The sequence below is a fragment of the Lissotriton helveticus genome, chromosome 3_1, assembly GCF_964261635.1.
Source record: "Lissotriton helveticus chromosome 3_1, aLisHel1.1, whole genome shotgun sequence".
In the NCBI taxonomy this organism is placed as follows: domain Eukaryota; kingdom Metazoa; phylum Chordata; class Amphibia; order Caudata; family Salamandridae; genus Lissotriton; species Lissotriton helveticus.
The window spans coordinates 800,318,424-800,339,294 of record NC_136061.1 but is presented as its reverse complement, the minus strand read 5'-3'; positions in this window follow the sequence as shown (position 1 = coordinate 800,339,294).

The window sequence follows — 20,871 nt, the reverse complement described above, 5'->3', positions numbered from 1 at the left end:
ATTCGGGTCATCTTGCCGGAGACTTGTGTCCTCCGCTAAAAGTTGAGCTGCCAAAGCATCTCTTTCGTCTTCACTTCCCGTCATTTTGCTGACAGAAAGTTCTTTTTTTTTTTTTTCTTTTTTTTTTTTTTCCTCATTTGCCTTTTCTTCAATGGAGAGCATACCAACCACCTTGCACGACTTATAGGCGTGATTTGATATATTGGTAGTAGAGTTGTCCCATAGGAAGAATTATGGATGCTTTTTACTCAATCTAGGTATCTTTCAACCTGTAGGACCTTAACACAACTTGACTGACCCTGGTCCATGAGTATAGAAGGCATAATCATTGGACCCGGGGGGAAAAAAAACCACAAAAAAAACCCGGGTTTATCTCCAGTTAATTAAAAGATTCCAAAAAGCCAAGAGTCTCTTAGTAGTTGTTCTTTTAAGGTCCATTTTTGATATTTCATATAGAGAAGAAAGCCACCGAGAGTGTAAAGGGGGTACTTTCTCTATCCAATTTTATACAAATCTGTCTCCTCGCCAGCAAAATTGCGTAGAAGAGGAAGGACCTTGCCAGACCTTTGATGTTATCTTCCAATCCAAAAATGACGAGAGAAAGGGTTATTTCTAAAGATGTATTTAGGATGGAGTTTAACGTTTCCTTGACATCGATCCAGAATTTTTGGGTGTCTGGACATTCAAAAAACATGTGTATGTCACAAGCCCCAGGCCAATTACATGTATTGCATTTTTTATCTGGTAAAAATGTAGATAGTTTTAGTGGGGTTATGTATGCACGATGTATAGAAAATAAATGGTTTCGTCTCAGCCATGAAGGCTTTACTATTTTATATAGTAAAGAAAAAGAGTTTTGCCATCTTTCCTCACATGGGGTACCAATTGCCGTTCTCCATAAATCATCTGGGAGCTGAAATTCACCATCAATTTCCTCCAGCAATTGCCAATACCAGGTAGTTACCTCCTTTCCCCCCATAGCTCTTTCCACCAACTTTTGTTCTGTTAAGCTTGTTTTCCCTAGGTTCGCATCAGTGCGAGTCTGAGATCTCACCCAACTGTTTAGTTGAATGTATTTAAATCTTGACAGTCCTACACCAACCATTTCATATAACTCATCCCAAGCTATAAGGCTGCCTTCTTTGAGTAGTTGACCCCATCTTATAATACCTGTTTGTTCAATTATGGTGGAAAGACTGTCCCTCAGACAGGCTGGCAATCCTGGTGAATCCCAAATGGGGGCGTAGTTGGAGTAATATGAGAGACCCAGTTTCTTTCTGATATTGTACCAAATTTTTGCCCATGATTGTACAATTTTTAATTTAATGTTTTTGAAGTATTTCTGACATCCAAATTTAAACATGAAGCTATCCGATGTTAGATTAGCCCCGGTTAACATAGCCTTATACATGGAGTCAGTTGCAAGATTAGATGGCATCTTTAAAAGCATTCGTGAGTGTGATAGTTGGAATGCCCATGAATAATACAATAGATCTGGTAATGCAAGTCCTCCTTTCTCTCTCCTTCTCCGTAGCTTTTTCCACGCAATTCTTGTTGTTTTGTAGTTCCATATGAAGGAGTTTATTTCTCTTTGTGATTTTTGAATCAGTTTTGAGTCAAAGGCAATAGGAATAGAGTTAAAAATGAAGGTGAATTTTGGGAGAATACACATTTTGACCAGGTTCACCCTGCCTATAGTCGAAAGTGGTAGATGTGACAAAGATTTCAAAAGATTTTTGGTCTCAGTGTGTATTCTTTCCAAATTAATATGCCCAATACTCGCCACTTCTTGAGTTATTCTTATTCCCAAATAACGCATTTATGTGGATATTTTTGCCCCCAGCTGGATATTAGGTATGTTCCAAACCATTATCTCGCTTTTGCTGGAATTGATGTCATATCCAGAAATTAGTCCAAATTCTTCTGCCCGATGGATGACTACTGGGTATGCTCTAGCTGGGTCTGATGTAAAAATCATGATATCATCTGCATACATTGCTACCCGTCTTTCCCACTCTCCGAAGCTAAAGGATGGAATATTAGCCTCGTCCCTTAAAAGCTGAGCGAACGGTTCAATATATAGATTAAATAGGAGAGGGGAAAGCGGGCAGCCCTGTCTTGTGCCTCTAGTTATATCAAAAGGTTCGGTTAGAGATCCGTTAACCAATAACCTGGCAGAAGCAGTACTATATAATTGTTTGATTATCCTACGAAAGTTCTCCCCAAAGTTGAATTTTTTCAAAACATCGTTAAGGTATAGCCAGTTAACCCTATCAAACGCTTTAGTTGCGTCTAGGGTTAATGTGGCCAATGGTAGAGAGAAAGCCGTGGCAATATCTATGGCTCCCACCGCTTCATATGTAAGCTCCGCCAGTTGTCTGCCCTTGATAAAACCTTTTTGGTCAGGATGAACAATTTTTCCAATGACACTGGCCAGTCTTGTAGATATTATAGTTGTGAAAAGTTTGTAGTGGTTATTAAGTAATGATATTGGTCTGTATGACCAACAGTCCAGTGTTGATTTCCCTGGTTTTGGGATGAGCACAATTGTAGCTTCTCCCCAGGTTTTTGGGGGCTGACTTCCTTGTATCAAAATGCCATTGAAAAGTGACGTAAGCACTGGGACTACTATATCTTCTAGAGTTCTATAGATCTCTCCGGGCAGTCCGTCCGGACCAGCAGCTTTTCCTTTTTTAGAGTGGCAAATTGCTTTCTTGACCTCGTCAGAGCAAGAACAAGGAAACAAAGATTAGGTGCACAATATTTTGGAACATTGTATCCTTCAACGTTGACTAAACCAAAAACTAATACATAGGATTCTCATCCTACTAAGTTCTGGCGGATTATTAACCTTTCACCCACTCCAGATGTCTATTGGAGTATTTACGGGAAAAAGGGGTCTGTGTGAAAAGCACGACTGAGTTACTCTAGTATCTAACGTTAGATTATCGCCTTACCAAACATTGGGCACCATGTAGTGTAGTTCCTATATTCCAAATACGCTCTGCGCATTGGAATAACATAAACAATAGTTTTGACGTAGGACTGAGGTCGACTAGGTCTCTACTGAATATGTTAGACTTAATTATGAATGCCGGCTAGCTCAGAGGTCACTAGAAACTTTCTCGAATGAACAGGAAGGAGTTAACTTTCCTGATTAGACAAGAAGGGATTAGTTTCTGACAACCGCATAAACATGACAACTTTGCTCCCTCCAGAATAAGGAGTATATCTCCAGAGTCGTGTGAAAACAATAGACAGTTATTTCACTCAGTCAATCGTGCATGCTTAGTTTCACCAGGAGTGCAGAGAAATAGAGAGACGGGTGTTTTCAATAAAAGGTGTTATTTATTGAGCAGTCCTCTTTCTCGTGCAAGAGAAGTAAATTGCCACAATTGCAATACTTATCATGAAGTAAAGTGCGTACGGTAAAAGGAGTATTATGAAATAATACTGTAAAAGTATTTATATGGTTTCTGAGCCATATGATACTTAAAACGGATAAAATATATACATACATAAAATCATTGACTCAACTGGTGCTTCTAAGATACGCCTACCCCGGTATACCTAACCTAAGCCTAGCACGTGGGAAGGAGTAAGTGAGCTGCAGTTTAAGTTAAGTTAGTTTTTGCCATGAATCTGAATCAAGAATTCTCTAAAGATCTAATCAGCTCCGTACCTTGGTTTATAGAATGAAGGAGGTCTTGTATCTCTTTCTCAGGACTCGATCTCCCAGCAACCCGCAAGGGTGACTGGAAACACTGGAGCTGGAATTTCTCAGTAGGAGAAAAGACAGCGTCTCTCTCAGTGCGTCAAGGGGAGGGTCGGCTTCCTTCGGCACTCACATCAGCTGGGCGTCGGGCAAGTAGATAGCCGCTCTGCTCCGCTCTTTGCTTAAGGCAAACGTTGGTATATTTATACCTGAGAGGTGCCGAGTTTGACATAAGGTTGGACATAGGACGTCACTAAGAACTTACAGTTCTTTCTGGACTCCAGGAGTTCTTGTTCAAATCAAAACAAAAGCAGGGGGAATTCCCGGGTTGCTGGAGGCTTGGTTTGTTTAAAGAACGCGTTGTACTTTCTAGGAGTCTATGGGAGTAGCCTTGCCGTATATGGACTGCATTGGCTATTACTAAATATGGATACGATTCTTATGCCTTTATAAGGATATGTTTTGTTATAACCACATGAGGGCATGAATTGGTAATATTTAAATAGGGTCCCAGATACATTCACAACACTTTGTCCGTGTAATGATTTGCCAGTTTGTCTGTGAAATAGTGAGTAACTGGATGAGCTACTTCTAGGCAATTTTTGGGTTGCGAAATTCATTGAGTATTTTAGAATTCTTTATTTGCACATTTAGCATTTTGAATTCTGTCTGAATAGTACCTTTTCTCAGCTTTTTTGATAGCAGACTTGTATAATCTATTAATTTTCTGTAGGTGAAGTTTGTCTTGTTTGGCGTTTGTTTTGAGCCAGGTGCGTTGCAGCTTTCTAATTTTTTGTTTTATGTCTTTTATTTCTATGTTTCTCCAAGGCACTTTTTTTCTTTTGTTCTGTTGTGTGGTTTTGAGTGGTATCAGGATGTCAAAAGCTTCCTGTAGCCACTCATATAGATTTTGAACAGAATGTATGCTTTCCAGATTTGTACTGGATGTTAGTTGTGCTTCCAAGTGTTCCAAATTGAGTTTGTTCCATGGCCGATAGGTGGATGGATGTAAGGTAGTTTTAGGTGAGTCGCTTAGCGTTGTTTTATGTTAGAAGGCAAGCAAGTGGTGGTCTGACCATGTGACTGGAGTTATAGTTTGAAAGGTAACTAGTTCAGTTTTAGCAAAAGTGACATCTAGGATATGTCCAGCGAAGTGTGTCGGATTGTGGACAATCTGATGCAGGTTCAATGCGTCTAGGCCGGTGATTATAGTTTTTGGTTTATCAAACCAAATGTTAAGGTCACCCAGAACACATAGGTTGGAGTGTATTGTTATCCGGTTTGAAACTGTGTTTAGAAGTGCGTCTGGGAATGTTGCCTTGCTAGGTGGAGGTCTGTAAAGGAGCAGGAAGTTACAGGAGGAAGACGGTGTAGGATTGCATCTTGTTAGAAGAGCCTCACAATTCTTTATGGAGATGTTGTCAATTTTAGTGATATGTATTGCTGAATACAACAGCTAGACCACCTCCTTTTTTGGCTATACGATTGTGAGTGATTATTTGATAGCCTGGAGGAATGGCTTCATGCAGGACTTGAGCCATATCTTCTCCCAACCATGATTAGTTTATGAATAGTATGTCTGGTTTTGAATCGGTTATAAGGTCGTAGATGTGATGCTTGTTTTTAGAGAGGGACCGAGCATTTATTAGTAGACAGTTTAGTGAGTGGCCTTTGGTGATAGTGGGACTTTGTTTGGTAGAAGAGTGATCAGTATTGTGGGGGTTTGTAACAGGTGTGTTTTTAGTGCTGGTCCTAGCTGTATTAGGATATCAATCGTGTAGCTGTTCTGTATTGTGTTCCTCATCCAGCATGCTAAGAAGGCATTTTGATGGGTCTTCATGTATATGTGTTAGAGATGGTGTTTGAGAGTGAGTTGGAGTGCTGTGTTGCTTTTGTGGTGTAACATTGTTGTGAAGTAGACATGGGGAAGCAAAGTTGTGAAGTGTGGCATGTTGCTTATATTTTTTGCGTGTGTTTAGGGCAGAAGGTGTATGAGTCATGGGAGGTGGTGCAGCATGTGGGTCATGTAGTAATGTTCTAAATTGTCCAATGGATGAGAGGCGGTTAGAAGAGAGGTGCTGTATTGCTGTATCTGTGTTAGGTGTGGTGGAAGAGGGAAAGCTTGGCATTGGAGTTTTTTCCTTTGTGTGGTTTGAAAGGTGGGTATATGTTTGTATTTTGTGATGGTAAGTATTATGAGGTGTTGCACTTGTTGTGCTGGTGTGTGTGATATGTTTTGCTTTTGAGGAGTAGTGAAAAAGGGTGCTGATGTATATGTGTCATGCAATGGATTTGGTTGTGTAGTATTGTTTGTGAGAGGAGGATGTGACGTAGAGGGGGTGGTGATGTGTTTATGAGTAGAGCGTATGTTGTGTGTAGGAGGGAATGAAGTAGAGGTGAGAGTGTTTATGTTAGACTGGTTTGTTGCAAGAGTTACAAAGTGTGGTGGTGTGCAGTGTGTGTGTTGTGCGTTAGTGTTATTATGGTAGAAGGGAGAGGAGGGTGTTTGTTGGACAATTGATGGAAGGATGATTGTACGTTTGTTAGTGATAAAAGGTGGTCTGTTAGGTGTAATTACAGCAGGGAGAGTGTGTCTGAATGGGATGTAGTTATGTATGGTGTTGACTGGCGTTGTGTTAGTGATGAGTGTATTGGTTAGTGGTATAAGATAGAGTTGTGTACTGTTCGTAGGTGATGGTGGATATGTGTGGTAGTTGGGATAGTAGGGTGTGTAGATGTGGTTTGGTTGGGTTTGTAGTGCAGGCTGGTACATTAATCTGTGCATAGTGTTGTGCGTGGTGTACATTTGGTGTGAGTGTGTTGCTCTGTTTGTGGATGTGGATGGTGTGGGCTAGGCTATTGCTAAATGAGAAAAAGGGCAGCACTTCTAGCCCTAGTCCCGACCAGTCACAAACAGGCTCAAACAGGAAACTTCCCTTGCCCTCTCTGCCCTACAGGCTCAACCCGGAAACTGCCCTTGTCCTCTCTGCCCTTAGCCTTGACGCCCGGGCTGAGACGCCCTAACGCTGGCCTTTTTTATAGCCCTAGTAATCAGGTTACCCCTTCAGCCAATGGGAACCCTAGCCCTAACACTATCCAATCACAACACCTAACCCTAGAATCTGGAACCAATAGCAGACCAGGACCTTACAGCCAATCTTAGCCCTAGTCCAAGCACCCAATCCGTTCAAAAACTCTGATCTCTATGTCCAATAAAGACCCTAGCCCTACCAGTAGTCCCAAAACAAGTCCATGCAACCAATGGCACAGGTAGCCCTAGTCCCTACTTCCAATAGAAATCCTAACCCTATTCTAAGTCCCACACCTAGTACAGCAACCAATCACACCAGTAGCCCTAATCGCTACTTCCAATTAAAGGTCTAACCCTAGCCCTAGTCCTACCCTACTCCCAACAACTAATAACATAGGAAGCCTAGTCCCTACTTCCAATAGAAATCCTAACCCTAGCCCTAGTCCCAACCCTACAATGATTGAATTACAGATCCAGAAACCAATCAGAACCCTCAAATACCTAACCAATGAGGACATTAACCCTAATCCAATAGAAATATTAGATACAACCACCAATCAGTGTAGACATGTACCAACCACTAGCAGACCATATAAGGTCCCAGTGACCTCAGATAAGGGCCCAAAACGTAGTGAGGCAACATTAACATTGCCTATCAAAAAATGTTTTGGGCCCTTGGCTGTCGCGGGTACTTGGCCCTCCCACACAAGTGAGGCACCATTTTTATCGGGATAGCTGGGGGAACGCTGGGTGGTAGGAAATTTGTGTGAGCCCCGTGATGCCACACGTTCCCACACAGAAATATGTGAAAAAAAATATTTTTTCAGCTTAAATCAAGGCTTGCAAGGGATTCTGGATAGGGAAACGCAGGGGGATCCACGCAAGCCATACCTCCCTGGAAGCCCCCTGGTGTCTAGTTTTCAGAAATGTGTTTGTTTGGTAGGTTTCCCTAGATAGCCGCCAGGCACAGGGCCAAAAACCCAGGTGACCCCCCTTACAAAACCAGGTGCCTTGGAGATAGGCAAATTTGATGTTACCTCACTACATTTTGGGCCCTTGGCTGTCGCAGGTACTTGGGCCTCCCACACATGTGAGGCACCATTTTTATCGGGAGACCTAGGGGAATGCTGGGTGGTAGGAAATTTGTGTGAGCCGGGTGATGCCACACTTTTCCAAACAAAAATGTGTGAAAAATGTGATTTTTTTCAGCTAAAATGGAGGTTTGCAAGGGATTCTGGGTAAGGAAATGTTGGGGGATCCACGCAAGCCATACCTCCTTGGAAGCCCCCGGCATCTAGTTTTCAGAAATGTGTGGGTTTGGTAGGTTTCTCTAGATGGCCGCCGAGCATGGGGCCAAAAACCCAGGTGACCCCCCTTGCAAAACCAGGTGGTTTTGAAATAAGCAATTTGATGTCGCCTCACTACGTTTTGGGCCCTTGCCTGTCATGGGTACTTGGGCCTCCCACACAAGTGAGGCACCATTTTTATCGGGAGAACTGGGGGTGGTAGGAAATTTGTGTGAGCCCGGTGATGCCACACTTTCCCACACAAAAATGTGCGAAAAAAAAGATTTTTTCAGTAAAATTGAGGTTTGCAAAGGATTCTGGTTAAGGAAACGTTGGGGGATCCACGCAAGCTTTACCTCCTTGGAAGCCCCTGGGTATCTATTTTTCAGAAATGGGTGGGTTTGATAGGTTTCCCTAGATGGCCGCCGAGCAAGGGGCCAAAAACTCAGGTGACCCCCTTGCGTAACCAGGTGGTTGTGAGATAGGCAATTTTGATGTCGCCTCACTACGTTTTTGGCCCTTGCTTGTCGCAGGTACTTGGGCCTCCCACACAAGTGAGGCACCATTTTTATCTATCGGGAGACCTGGGGCAACGCTGGGTGGTAGGAAATTTGTGTGAGCCTGGTGATGCCACACTTTCCCTCACAAAAATGTCAGAAATAAGTGATTTTTTCAGCTAAAATCAAGGCTTGCAAAGGATTCTGGGTAAGGAAACGTTGGGGTATCCACACAAGCCATACCTCCTTGGAAGCCCCTGGGTGTCTATTATTCAGAAATGTGTGGGTTTGATAGGTTTCCCTAGATGGCCGCTGAGCACGGGGCCAAAAACTCAGGTGACCCCTTTGCAAAACCAGGTGGTTGTGAGATAGGCAATTTTGATGTCGCCTCACTACGTTTTGGACCCTTGCCTGTCACAGGTACTTGGGCCTCCCACATAAGTGAGGCACCATTTTTATCGGGAGACCTGGGGCAACGCTGGGTGGTAGGAAATTTGTGTGAACCTGGTGATGCCACACTTTCCCTCACAAAAATGTCTGAAATCGGTGATTTTTTCAGCTAAAATTGAGGTTTGCAGGGGATTTTGGGTAAGAAATCGTTGGGGGATCCAAGCAAGCCATACCTCCTTGGAAGCCCCCGGGTGTCTAGTTTTCAGTAATGTGTGGGTTTGGTAGGTTTCTCTAAATGGCCGCCGAGCACAGGGCCAAAAACCCAGGTGACCCCCCTTGCAAAACCAGGTTGTTTGGTGATAGGCAATTTTGATGTTGCCTCAAGACGTTTTGGGCCCCTGCCTGTTGCGGGTACTTGGGCCTCCCACACGAGTGAGGCACTGTTTTTATCGGAAGTCTTCAGGGAACGTGGGGTGAGTGGAATTTTGGGGATCCACGCAGATTCCAGAACTTTCCAAAACAGAAATGTGAGGAACATTTATTTTTTTTGACAAATGTTTAGGTTTGCAAGGGATTCTGGGTAACAGAACATCGTGAGAGCCAGTCAAGTTACCCCATCCTGGATTCCCCTGGGTGTCTCGTTTGGAAAAATGTACAGGTTTCCTAGGTTTATCTATGTGCTGGCTGCGCTAGGGCCCAAAATCGACAGGTAGGCATATTGCTAAAGAAATCAGTCCCTAGTCTGCTTTTTGCCGCCCTGGGGGGTTATCCGGGGGGTGGGGTTGCCCTGATATGCCCCCAAAGGGGTCAGAAACACTGTGGCTATTTGTTTGGGGGGTGGGGGCATTGGTATGCCCATTCTGGGCAGCCCCCACCCCCACACATAAAAAAAGACAGCATAATCATTGGCGTCTAGAGGGCTTTTTGCCCCCAGGGGGGGGCAGATTGGGAGCAACTGACCCCATCTTCCCCCCAGGGGGAGCATAAAGGCTGTAATTGTTGCGGGTGAGGGCATTGGCATGCTAGTTTTGGCCAGCCTCTACCCTAATTAAAATTTGCCCCAAAAAATTTCTGCCGTCTAGTGGGCCTTTAGCCCCCCTATGGGGGGGCAGATTGGAGGCTACTGCCCCATATGCCCCCCAGAGGAAGTAGGAAGGCTTTCATTTTTGTGGGGGAGGGGTTGGGGGCATGGGCATGCATGTTTTGGGCAGCCCCACTCTAATTCAAATTTGCCCCCAAAAAAATCCTGGCGTCTAGTGAGCTTTTCCCCCCCGCCGACGGGGCACATTGGGGGCTAATGCCCCCATCTGCCCCCCAGGGGGGGCTGAAAGTCCACTAGACACCAGGGAGTTTTTTGGGCAAATTTTAATTAGAGTGGGGGTTGCCAAAAACGGACATGCCAATGCCCCCACCCTAATTAAAATTTGCCCAAAAAAGTCCCTGGGATCTTGTGGCCTTTTTACCTCACCAGGAGGGGGGCAGATTGGGGGCTTGTTAGAACTGGGGGTCTCTAGTTGGCAGGGGTAGGTACCACTGTCCAAATAGGGACCCTTGCTTCTAGTCAGGGTAAGGAGGAAACCCTGTGAGATAACCCCTGCTCACCCCCTTGGTAGCTTGACACGAGCAGTCAAGGCTTATCAAAGGCAATGTGTAAAGTATTTGTACCAAAACTCAGAGTAACACCGAGAAAACACCACAAACTGATTCCACAACAGTTTAGAAAAATAAAGGTATTTAATCTAAACTACACAAGACCAAAACAACAAAAATCCAACATATACAGTTCAAGAATATGGTTGCAAAAGAGTTCTTAATGTTAGCGTTAAAATAATCCACAGTTGCGTGAAAAGTTCACAGTAGCGTCACGTTTAGCCAACAGTACCTTTAAATGTGACAAAGTTCCAAAACAGAAGCTGTAGTGGTGGAAAACAAGCGATGCGTTACTCCTGAGACCCTGGGGAGGCGTTAGTGACAATTCCATGGCAATCTTCCTTTCACAGCTGCTGAATGCGATAGCTCTGCGACGATTCTAGCAGCGACGTGATGCGGTGATCTCACCCAGCAGCGACAGGCTCTGCGAAGATGTTCGCAGCGGCGGAAATCTTCCCGCTAACGAAGGGTGCGACGTCTTCAGGCAGCGGCGAAAGGCGCTGCGACGATCTCGGTCCTCGTAGCGGCGGGAATTTTCTCACTCAGCCGGGTTTGCAGCAAAACTTGCAGAAAGTTCTTTAAAAGCTTGGTTTCCAGCTTCCCAACACAGGTACAACTTCCAGAGGCACCACACATGGGCCACGCACTCCAGGAAGGATAGAACTCTCTCAGTAGAGTTCAGGGAAGCTGGAGGTGAAGTCCTTTTGTTCCTGGGACTTCATAACAGGGAGCCAGCTCTTCCCAGGCCCTTGGAGATTCCTTCAAGCAAGGGGACACAGCACAAAGCATAGTCCTTCCCCTCTCCTTGGCAGCAAAGCAACAGCAGGTTAGTCCAGCGGAGCAACAGCAGGACAGCCTTCCTTCTCAAGTTTCAGCTTTCTCCTTGGCAGAGGTTCCTTCTTGATTCCAGGATGATCTACTTTTCTGTTGTCAGGGGTCCTGTACCCCTAAAAGTCTTTGTTCTCTTTGTGCAAGTGGGCCCTGAGCCCGGTCTGAGCCAGTTCTGGGTGTTCCTTGAGCACTTTGTTTTCCTGGCTTCTCCTTTCCTTTCAGAGTGAGGGGCAGGGTCGACAGCCGCCCAGCAGGAGGTGGAGCCAGCATTGGGGAAGGCAGGCACAGCCCTATTCAGGCCCGGTGCTTTCTCCTCCCACCAGTCAAGTTGCAAATGCAGTCATTCAGCCTAGGGCTGACCCAGCCAGCCTCCTGGGGGCTCCCCAGCCCCTGTCACTCTCAAACCAGACAGTCCATTCACAAACAGGCCAAGGCACACACAAAAAGTCAGACAAGAGAACAGCTACTTTCTAAAAGTGCTGTTCTCAAACACAGGATTTAAAAACAACCTTTTCTAAAAGATGTGGTATTAAATTCTGAGTTCAGGGATACCAGACTTTTATGTCCTATCTTGTTCCTATGGGAAGATATGCTGGTAGCCACTGTAGCCAGCATCCCCATGATAGCCTATGGAACAAGATAGCCTTACAGCAGTGAAAAACTAAAATGGCTGTAATTCACTACCAGAGCATGTCACCTGCACAAGTACATGCCCTACCTTTCACATACACTGCACCCTGCCCAAGGGGGTACCTTGGGCCTTCCATAGGGGTGACCAATGTGCACAGAAAGGGAAGGGTTAGGCCCGGTCGGTGGGGACACTGACCAGGAGGACATGGCAGTTCACAGACTGCACACAGGCACTGCGGTGGCAGGCCCCAGACACCATTTTAGGGCTACTCATGTGGGTGGCACAATCAGTGCTGCAGGCCCACTAGTAGCATTTGACACCACCAGCCCTGGCACACTCAGTGCACTTTACTAGGGACTTCTGGGTGATACAAATATGCCAATCAGGTATATCCAATTACAATGACAATTTGCACAGGGAGCACTTACACTCTGACACTGATCAGCAGTGGCAGAGTGTCCAAAGCATCTAACCAGCAAAAACGAAATCCAGCGCAGCATAAAAAATACAGGAGGTAGCGGCAAAAAGATAGGGGGAAACCACGCCAAGGATGCCAGGTCTAACACGTGTTCCCTCCATGTGAAAGTGGGGAGAACTGCCCACCCTCTTGGGAGTTTTCTTCACTAAGGCGGAAAAACCTGGACAGACAATCATCATTGGCGTGTTCTGTGCCAGGGCGGTGTTCCACCGTGAAGTCCATTCCCTGTAGGGAGATGGACCACCTCAACAGTTTTGGGTTCTCACCCCTCATCTGCATTAACCATCTGAGGGGCCTGTGGTCTGTCTGAACACGGAAGTGAGTCCCAAACAGGTAGGGCCTCAACTTCTTCAGAGCCCAGACCACAGCAAAAGCTTCCCTTTCAATTGCACTCCACCTCTGTTCCCTGGGGAGTAGCCTCCTACTAATGAAAGCTACAGGCTGGTCCCAGCCCTCGTCGTTGATCTGTGAGAGTACTGCTCCCACACCATGCTCTGAAGCATCTGTCTGCACTATGAACTCACTGGAGAAGTCGGGTGCCTTGAGCACCGGTGCTGTGCACATGACAGACTTCGGTCCAACTCACTTTCTTGGGCTGCCTCTTGGAAGTCAGCTCTGTCAAGGGGGCAACGTTGGTGCCATATCCCTTGACAAACCGTCTGTAATACCCGGTGAGTCCTAAGAAGGCTCTCACCCCTGTCTGGGTCTTGGGGGGCTCCCAAGCCAGAATGGTATCAATCCTGGCCTGTAGGGGCGCCACCTGGCCGCTCCCTACCTGGTGTCCCAAGTTCACCACAGATCCCTGCCCTATCTGGCACTTGCTGGCCTTGATAGTGAGGCCTGCCCTTTGCAGAGCCTTCAACACTTCACAGAGGTGTCGCAAATGTTCCTCCCACTTGGAGCTGAACACAGCAATGTCATCCAGGTATGCAGCGCTGAATTCCTCCAGCCCGGTCAGTACCTAGTTAACCTGTCTCTGGAAGGTGGCAGGGGCGTTCTTCAACCCAAAGGGCAAGACTCAGAACTGGAAGTGCCCCTCTGGTGTTGAGAATGCTGAACTCTCTTTGGCCCCATCAGTTAAGGCAATCTGCCAGTACCCAGAAGTTAAAGCAAACGTACTGAGGTACTGGGCAGCTCCCAACCGATACACGAGCTCATCAGCTCTGGGGATGGAGTGTGCGTCTGTCTTGGTGACCACATTGAGCCCACGGTAGTCCACACAAAACCGGAGTTCTGGAGTGGCATTGGGCACAGCAGCTTTTGGGACTAAGACCACTAGGCTAGCCCAGGAGCTGCTGGAGGGCTCAATTACCCCTAGCGCCAACATCTTGGAAACTTTCTCCTTGATGCTGGCCCTGACCTTGTCATCTACCCTATAACATTTCTGTTTCACAGGCAGACTATCTCCAGTGTCCACATCATGGACGCACCAATTGGTGACACCTGGGGTCAGGGAGAACTGGGAGGCACACTGACCCAACACCTGGCGACAGTCCCTCTGCTGTTCTGGGGTCAGAGTGGGCGAGAGGACCACTCCATCCACTGACCCGTCTTGCTCCTTAGCTGCCAGGAGGGCAGGGAGAGGATCACTATCCTCTTCTCCTCCAGCATCTGTAGCCATGAGCATTGTCACTTCAGACCTCTCAAAGTCTGGTTTGAGGCAGATCACATGCAAGACTCTCAGGGGCTGCCTGGGAGTCTTCAAGTTAACCAGGTAGGTTACTTCGCTCTTGCGCTCCACCACATCATATGGCCCAGTACACTTGTCTTGGAGCGCACAAGGCTCCACTGGCACCATCACCCACACTTTCTGCCCAGATTGAAATTCGACCAGAGTGGTATTCTGGTCGTACCATCTTTTCATTTCTTCCTGGCTAGCTTCCAGGTTCTCCTGAGCGAGCTTCCTGAAGCGTTGTGTCTGGTTGCGGATGGCCAGCACATAGCTGAACACATCCTGGGGGGTTTTCCCACGGGAATTCTCCCAACCTTCTTTCACCAGTGTGAGAGGTCCTCTAACAGGTTGGCCATACAGGAGTTCAAAGGGACTGAACCCTAAGGACTTCTGAGGCACTTCCCTGTAGGCAAACAATAGGCATGGTAAAAAGACGTCCCACTTCCGTCTCATGGGCTCCGCTAGGCCCATAATCATACCTTTCAGGGTACGGTTGAACCTTTCAACCAACCCATTTCCTTGAGGGTGGTAAGGAGTGGTGAACTTATAAGTTACCCCACACTCCTCCCAAAGAGACTTCATGTACCTAGGGATGAAGTTGGTACCCCGGTCGGAGACTACCTCTCTGGGGAATCCCACACGGGAAAAGATCCCCATCAATGCACGGCCCACCATGGGTGCTGTGATTGTCCTGAGAGGGACTGCTTCCGGGTACCTGGTGGCATGGTCCACAAAGACCAGGATGAACCTGTTGCCTAAGGCTGTCTTGGGGTCCAGGGGCCCCACAATGTCGATGCCCACCTGCTCGAAAGGAGTGCTTACCACAGGAAAGGGTTGTAGGGGTGCCTTGCACTTCACTCCAGTCTTGCCACTGGCCTGACATGTTTGTCAAGCTCTACAAAAGATACCGACGTGCTTCTTCATCTGGGGCCAGTAGAAGTGGGCGACAAGCCTGTGGTAGGTCTTGTCTTGCCCCAGATGTCCTGCGAGAGGCACGTCATGAGCCAGACCCATTAGGAAGTTCCTGAAGCGCGCGGGTACCACCAGCACACGGGCTGCACCGGGCTCAGCAAACTTAGGCTCACTATACAACAACTCATCTTCCCAGTAGGTGAAGTGATCTCTGGACGCTCCACCTGCTGCCTGGTCTGCAGCCTGTTGCAGCATACCAACAAGAAAAGGGCACTCTTTCTGCTCCTTGCCAAATTCCTCCCTGGAGGGCCCACCTTCTTGCTGCCAATGGGTCAGCTCAGGTAGGTCACCCAGTTCGGCCACCTGATCCCCTGTAGGTACCAGGGTATCCCCCTCAGGTTCTGCTCCTTCCTGGACCGTGGGAATGGCTGGGGTTGGTTTCCCGCGCCCTCTGCCCTTTCCTCTCCTGGCAGGTCTCTGGGCCACTGTTTCAGGCTCCAGTTCTGCTGAATCACCCCTACTGGCTGCCATAGCACGCATGGTCACACAGATCCACGCAGGCAAACCCAACATCTCCAAATGAGTTCTGTGTTCTACATCCTTCCATGGAGAACTCTCCAGGTCATTACCTAGCAGACAGTCTACAGGCAAGGCATCACTGACAACAACTTCTAAGAGACCAGAGACCCCTCCCCATTCAAAGGGAACACGTGCCACTTTGCAGAGGCGCACTGAGCTATCAGCTGCAACTACCGGCCGGAGTACATTGGGGATACACTGCTCTTCAGACACCCACTGACACCTCACGGATGTCAAGCTGGCTCCTGTGTCTCTCAGAGCCTCTATCTTCCTCCCATTGATGGTCACCTTCTGCCTGTATTTCTTAGTGTTAGGGGGCAGTAAGGTTTCCTGGACCATCTCTTGGTCTCCTAAACAGACAAGGGTCATCACTGCTAGCTCCCCTTCCCCATTAGAAATCAAATCCCCTCCAAAGCTACACTTGCTAACCCTGGGTCTGGAGCACCAGCGGGTGCTGGGGATTTCTTGGGGCACCTGTTGATAACATGTCCCACCTCATTGCAGTGAAAGCAGGTAGGGGGACCTCTGTTTTCCCATCTGCCCCTAGGGGGCCATGGCTGTCTAGGTCTGGGGGGTTGGGACTCCTTTCCCTGGGAACTATTTTAGGGCCCTTGAGAGAACTCCTTTTGGTTACCCATGTCCCCCCACTCTTCTGCTGGGGACCCTGCCCACCTTTGGCTGTGGTACCCACAATACCTCTGTGGACCCTGGTACTGGTCCAGCGGTCCGTCTCCTTAGCAAGCTCAATGGGGTCTGTCAGCTTGTTGTCTAAAAGATGCTAGCGCAGCTCTGGAACACAAAGACTACTCAAGTGCTCCCAACTAATTAAATGCAACAACCCCTTATAATCAGTTACTTTGCTGCCCTTCATCCAACCTTCCAGTGCACGAGAGTACAAATTCACACACTCCATCAAAGTCTCAGACTCTTTCTTCTAAACTGCAGTCTATATTGCTCTGGAGTAAGTCCATACCTGAGACATCGGGCCTCCTTCATATTGGGGTAGGTCATGGCACCTGCTAACTCTAAGGGCTCCTTGGGAATATATACTTTACCCCTCTGCACTGGCTGTGCACTGCCAACATTTGAACTGGCATCCACATCCTTGGCTTTAAGATCCAGTTCTTTCATGCTCAACTCATGAGCCAGAAGCAATTTCTTTTCCTCCAAGGCGCGGGCACTTTTACTCTCTTCCGCCGCCTTTTCTCTCTCCTTTTCCATTTCCAATTGCTTCATTTTTAACTTCAGGACTTCCAAGTCATATTCTCTCACTCTTTGGTTCTCCTCTAACTCTTCTTGAGTGAAACCCCTACTGGAATGGTTGCTGCCAGGCCATGAGCCTACTCTGCTCACAGGCAGATCTGTGATCTGAAAACCATTCCTTGTACTTGCATCCATTTCCGTCTTGTGCCTCCCAATGGGCCTTCAAGATTCTCTGCAACTCCTCTTTCCTGGTGTTGCTCTTTATGGGGCACTCAAACTGTTGGCAGAATTGCTTAAGCTGTGTAACCTTGTAGGAATACAAATCCTCAATGACAAATTCCAATTCCAATTCTGCCTCCTCACTGGGTGCCTTTCCATTTACAGACATGATGCTTTGAAGAGTTAATAAAAAATAGAACCAACCAAAAAAAACAGTAGTATGCGGTGGCGTAGTGATCTGCACTCACTAGTGATGTACATCAATCACTGTGGGTCTAGTACAAATACAAGTTCAAATCCCACCACTGACCAACAATGTTAGAACTGGGGGTCTCTAGTTGGCAGGGGTAGGTACCACTGTCCAAATAGGGACCCTAGCTTCTAGTCAGGGAAAGGAGGAAACCCTCTGAGATAACCCCTGCTCACCCCCTTGGTAGCTTGGCACGAGCAGTCAAGGCTTATCAAAGGCAATGTGTAAAGTATTTGTACCAAAACTCACAGTAACACAGTGAAAACACCACAAACTGCTCCCTATATAAGGATCCGAGAACTAGGTTTATTAAGCCGATCCTTAAGGGAAAACGACCATGTCACTATAAAGAGGGTTATGACCATCTGTTATCTCTGTCTTCATCTGGTGTCTGTTGTGCAATGTTAAATTTCATACGAGTGTCACTCTTGATTAGAAAACGGTATGGTAATTCCGGCTCCTAGAACTTGTCTTTTTGCTCATGTATATTGTTGTTTCATGATTTTCTTTCCCTGTCCTTTAATGTATACCCTGGTATGAAGAACTTATGAATTAACCTAATTTGATTGAAAAAGTTATGGGTTACAACTGTGATCATATTAATTAATGTATTTTATTAGTTTAGTTTAGTGTTATAATTTTAAAATTGTCTTTTAAATGAATTCTAAATTATGTTTGTAAATGTAATTGTTTGACTTTTATGATTCTTTTTTTGAATCGAATAAAGTTTTGAAACGGAACGGACTCCACAACAGTTTAGAAAAATAAAGGTATCAACAAAAATCCAACATACACAGTTCAAGAATATGGTTGAAAAAGAGTTCTTAATGTTAGCGTTAAAATAATCCACAGTTGTGCGAAAAGTTCACAGTAGCGTCACTTTTAGCCAACAGTACCATTAAATGTGACAAAATTCCAAAACGGAAGCTGTTGCGGTGGAAAACAAGCGATACGTTACTCCTGAGACCCTGGGGAGGCGTGTAGTGACAAATCCGATCTGTATGGGGAGGAAGGCGATGACTTGTATGGATTCTGGTGCGGAGGTTCCGTAGGAAAATGCTCGCTAAGGCACGATGCGATGATTCTCGGGGACTGCGACGATCTCCGGGGTGACAATGCGCGATCCAGCGGCGATCTTCCTCTCGCAGCTCCTCGATGCGATGGCTCTGCAACGATTCTCGCAGCGACGTGATGCGGTGATCTCACCCAGCAGCGACAGCCTCTGCGACTATGTTCGCAGCGGCGGAAATCTTCCTGCTAACGAAGGGTGCGACGTCTTCAGGCAGCGGCGACATAATAACATAATAATATATAAGTATATTGAAATCTTATGTAATTTCACCATCAACTAGTTCAACTAATGGTCCATTGACCAGAGGAAAGAATGTTTTGATCAGTGAAATATTAGTTAGGGAATAGAGATAACTTATCTAGAGAATTACAAAACATGACCCCAGCGGCCAGTGTGTTGTGAATGAATTTATGGGCCCAGGTGAGTATGTGGTTTTAGATTATCTGATGCTAGTAACCCGCTGGATCCGTTTTATGGCAGCAGAGCTATGGTTATTATATTATTGACTAGTTTAGTGATAAGTATTGATTATTTGTTTGTGTTACGTTTCTTTTATGTTGTCCAGAATTCCCATGGAAATTGAATAGCGGGTGGCGATAGAAACTGCACTGTAGTGAGGTTACTTGTCTGTTGGAATAACACTGAGAATCTAGGTAGGGCTGGCAGTGTTCAACTAGGGACTATTTTGTGCGAAAGTGAGAGTGATTGATAGTAAAGAAGTGCGCTGATGAAACTTTGGTCTAATATCACCTAGTAAGGGTAACACAGAAGGAATACCAGGTTCTTCTGAACTTGATTGAAGGCTAAACAGAAGGTTTTATTCACAGTGTATGAAAAGTAAACGGAAGGTCTTACTCAAAAGAAGAGTGAGCGGAAGGTTTTACTTGTGGTGAAAAGAAATTAACTATCCTTTGATTTAATGGAACAGACAGAGTAGAACATTTGTATATGTTGTTGTTAATGGATTATATTTTTGAAAGAAAAATAAAGAAAATAAGTTTACGCATTACCTTGTGAAGGGAGGGTCAGTTGCCGGAGTTGCACTGACGTCACAGTGAGCCGCGCTGGGATTGGTGGAAACAGCGGGTGTGTGACAAACATAAATTGAAAGGAGGGGTGTTGGAAATGGCCCTTTTTGCAGGGTTATACCCAAACCTTTTGCTTCTTCCTACTATTTTTTCCTGACTTGTTTGTGTTTTTTTTTTTTATCCTGGGCACTTTGCCACTGCTAATCAGTGCTAAAGTGCATATGTTCTCTTTGTAAATTGCGTTATGGATTGGTGTTTCCATGATTGGATATTTGATTTACTTGTTAGTCCCTAGTAAAGTGCACTGAGTGAGCCAGGGCCTGTGAATCAAATGCTACTAGTGGTCCTGCAGCACTGATTGTGCCACCCACGTGAGTAGCCTTAAAAAGGTAACTCAGACCTGCCATTGCAGAGTCTTAGGGCAGTTGATAACTGTCATGTCGACTTGGCCAGTGCACACACTTGCCAGGTCCTAAACTTTCCCTTTTCCTCTTGTCAGTCACCCGTAAGGAAGGCCCAAGGTATCCCTATGAGCAGGGTGCAGTGTATGTGAAAGGTAGGACATGCCCGGGTGTGTGTGGCATGTCCTGATAGTGAATAACAGCCAATTTAGTTTTTCACTATTGCAAGGCTATCTGCTCTCATAGATCAGAATGGGCAGTTTGATTATAACATCTTATAATCCCGAACAGGACCCAGGGAACAAAGTAGAGATTCGAGTTTAGTATGCCTGAACTCAGAATGTTAAAATACATCTTTTAGTGAAGGTGATTTTTACATTCTGTGTTTGAAAATACCACTTTTAGAAAGCAAGAATTTTCTTGCTCAGTCATCCCGTGTGCCTCTGCTGGAATGTGGATTGCCTGTCTGGGTTTCGGATGACAGAAGGCTCGGGAGCAGGAGGGCGCCAGATAGTCCAGGTAGGGGCAGGAGAGGGCTGAATAGACCGGGGCTGCAATGGGGGAAGGGGGAGGAGATTTCCTTGCACCTCAAAGGGCCGGGTCTGCCTCTGACAATGCCGTCTCCACCTCCTGCCAGGAATTCACACCAGAGAAGGCAGAACTGGTTCTGGCTGGGCACAGACACCCTCGGACTAGAGGATCAAAGGATTTTTGGATACAAATACTGAGGCCCAAACCACTGAACTTTAGAACTCATCTGGATCAAGAAGACTGCCAAGAAGAAGAGCCGTAGAAGCTGCAAAAAGGAACAACTGCTTTGCTGGGTGCTTTGCTGGGCTGACCTGCAGTGGCTGCTTCTGTCTTGGGCAGTTGAAGGCCTAGACTGGACTTTCTGCAACCTAAATTGTGAGTCTCTCCAAGGGCTTGAGGGAGAGCTTGCCCCCTGTTCAAGTCTCAGGAGCAACAAAGACTTCAAGCTGTTCTGCCCACAGCACCGGGGACTGTGTGTTTTGTGCTGCAAACAGA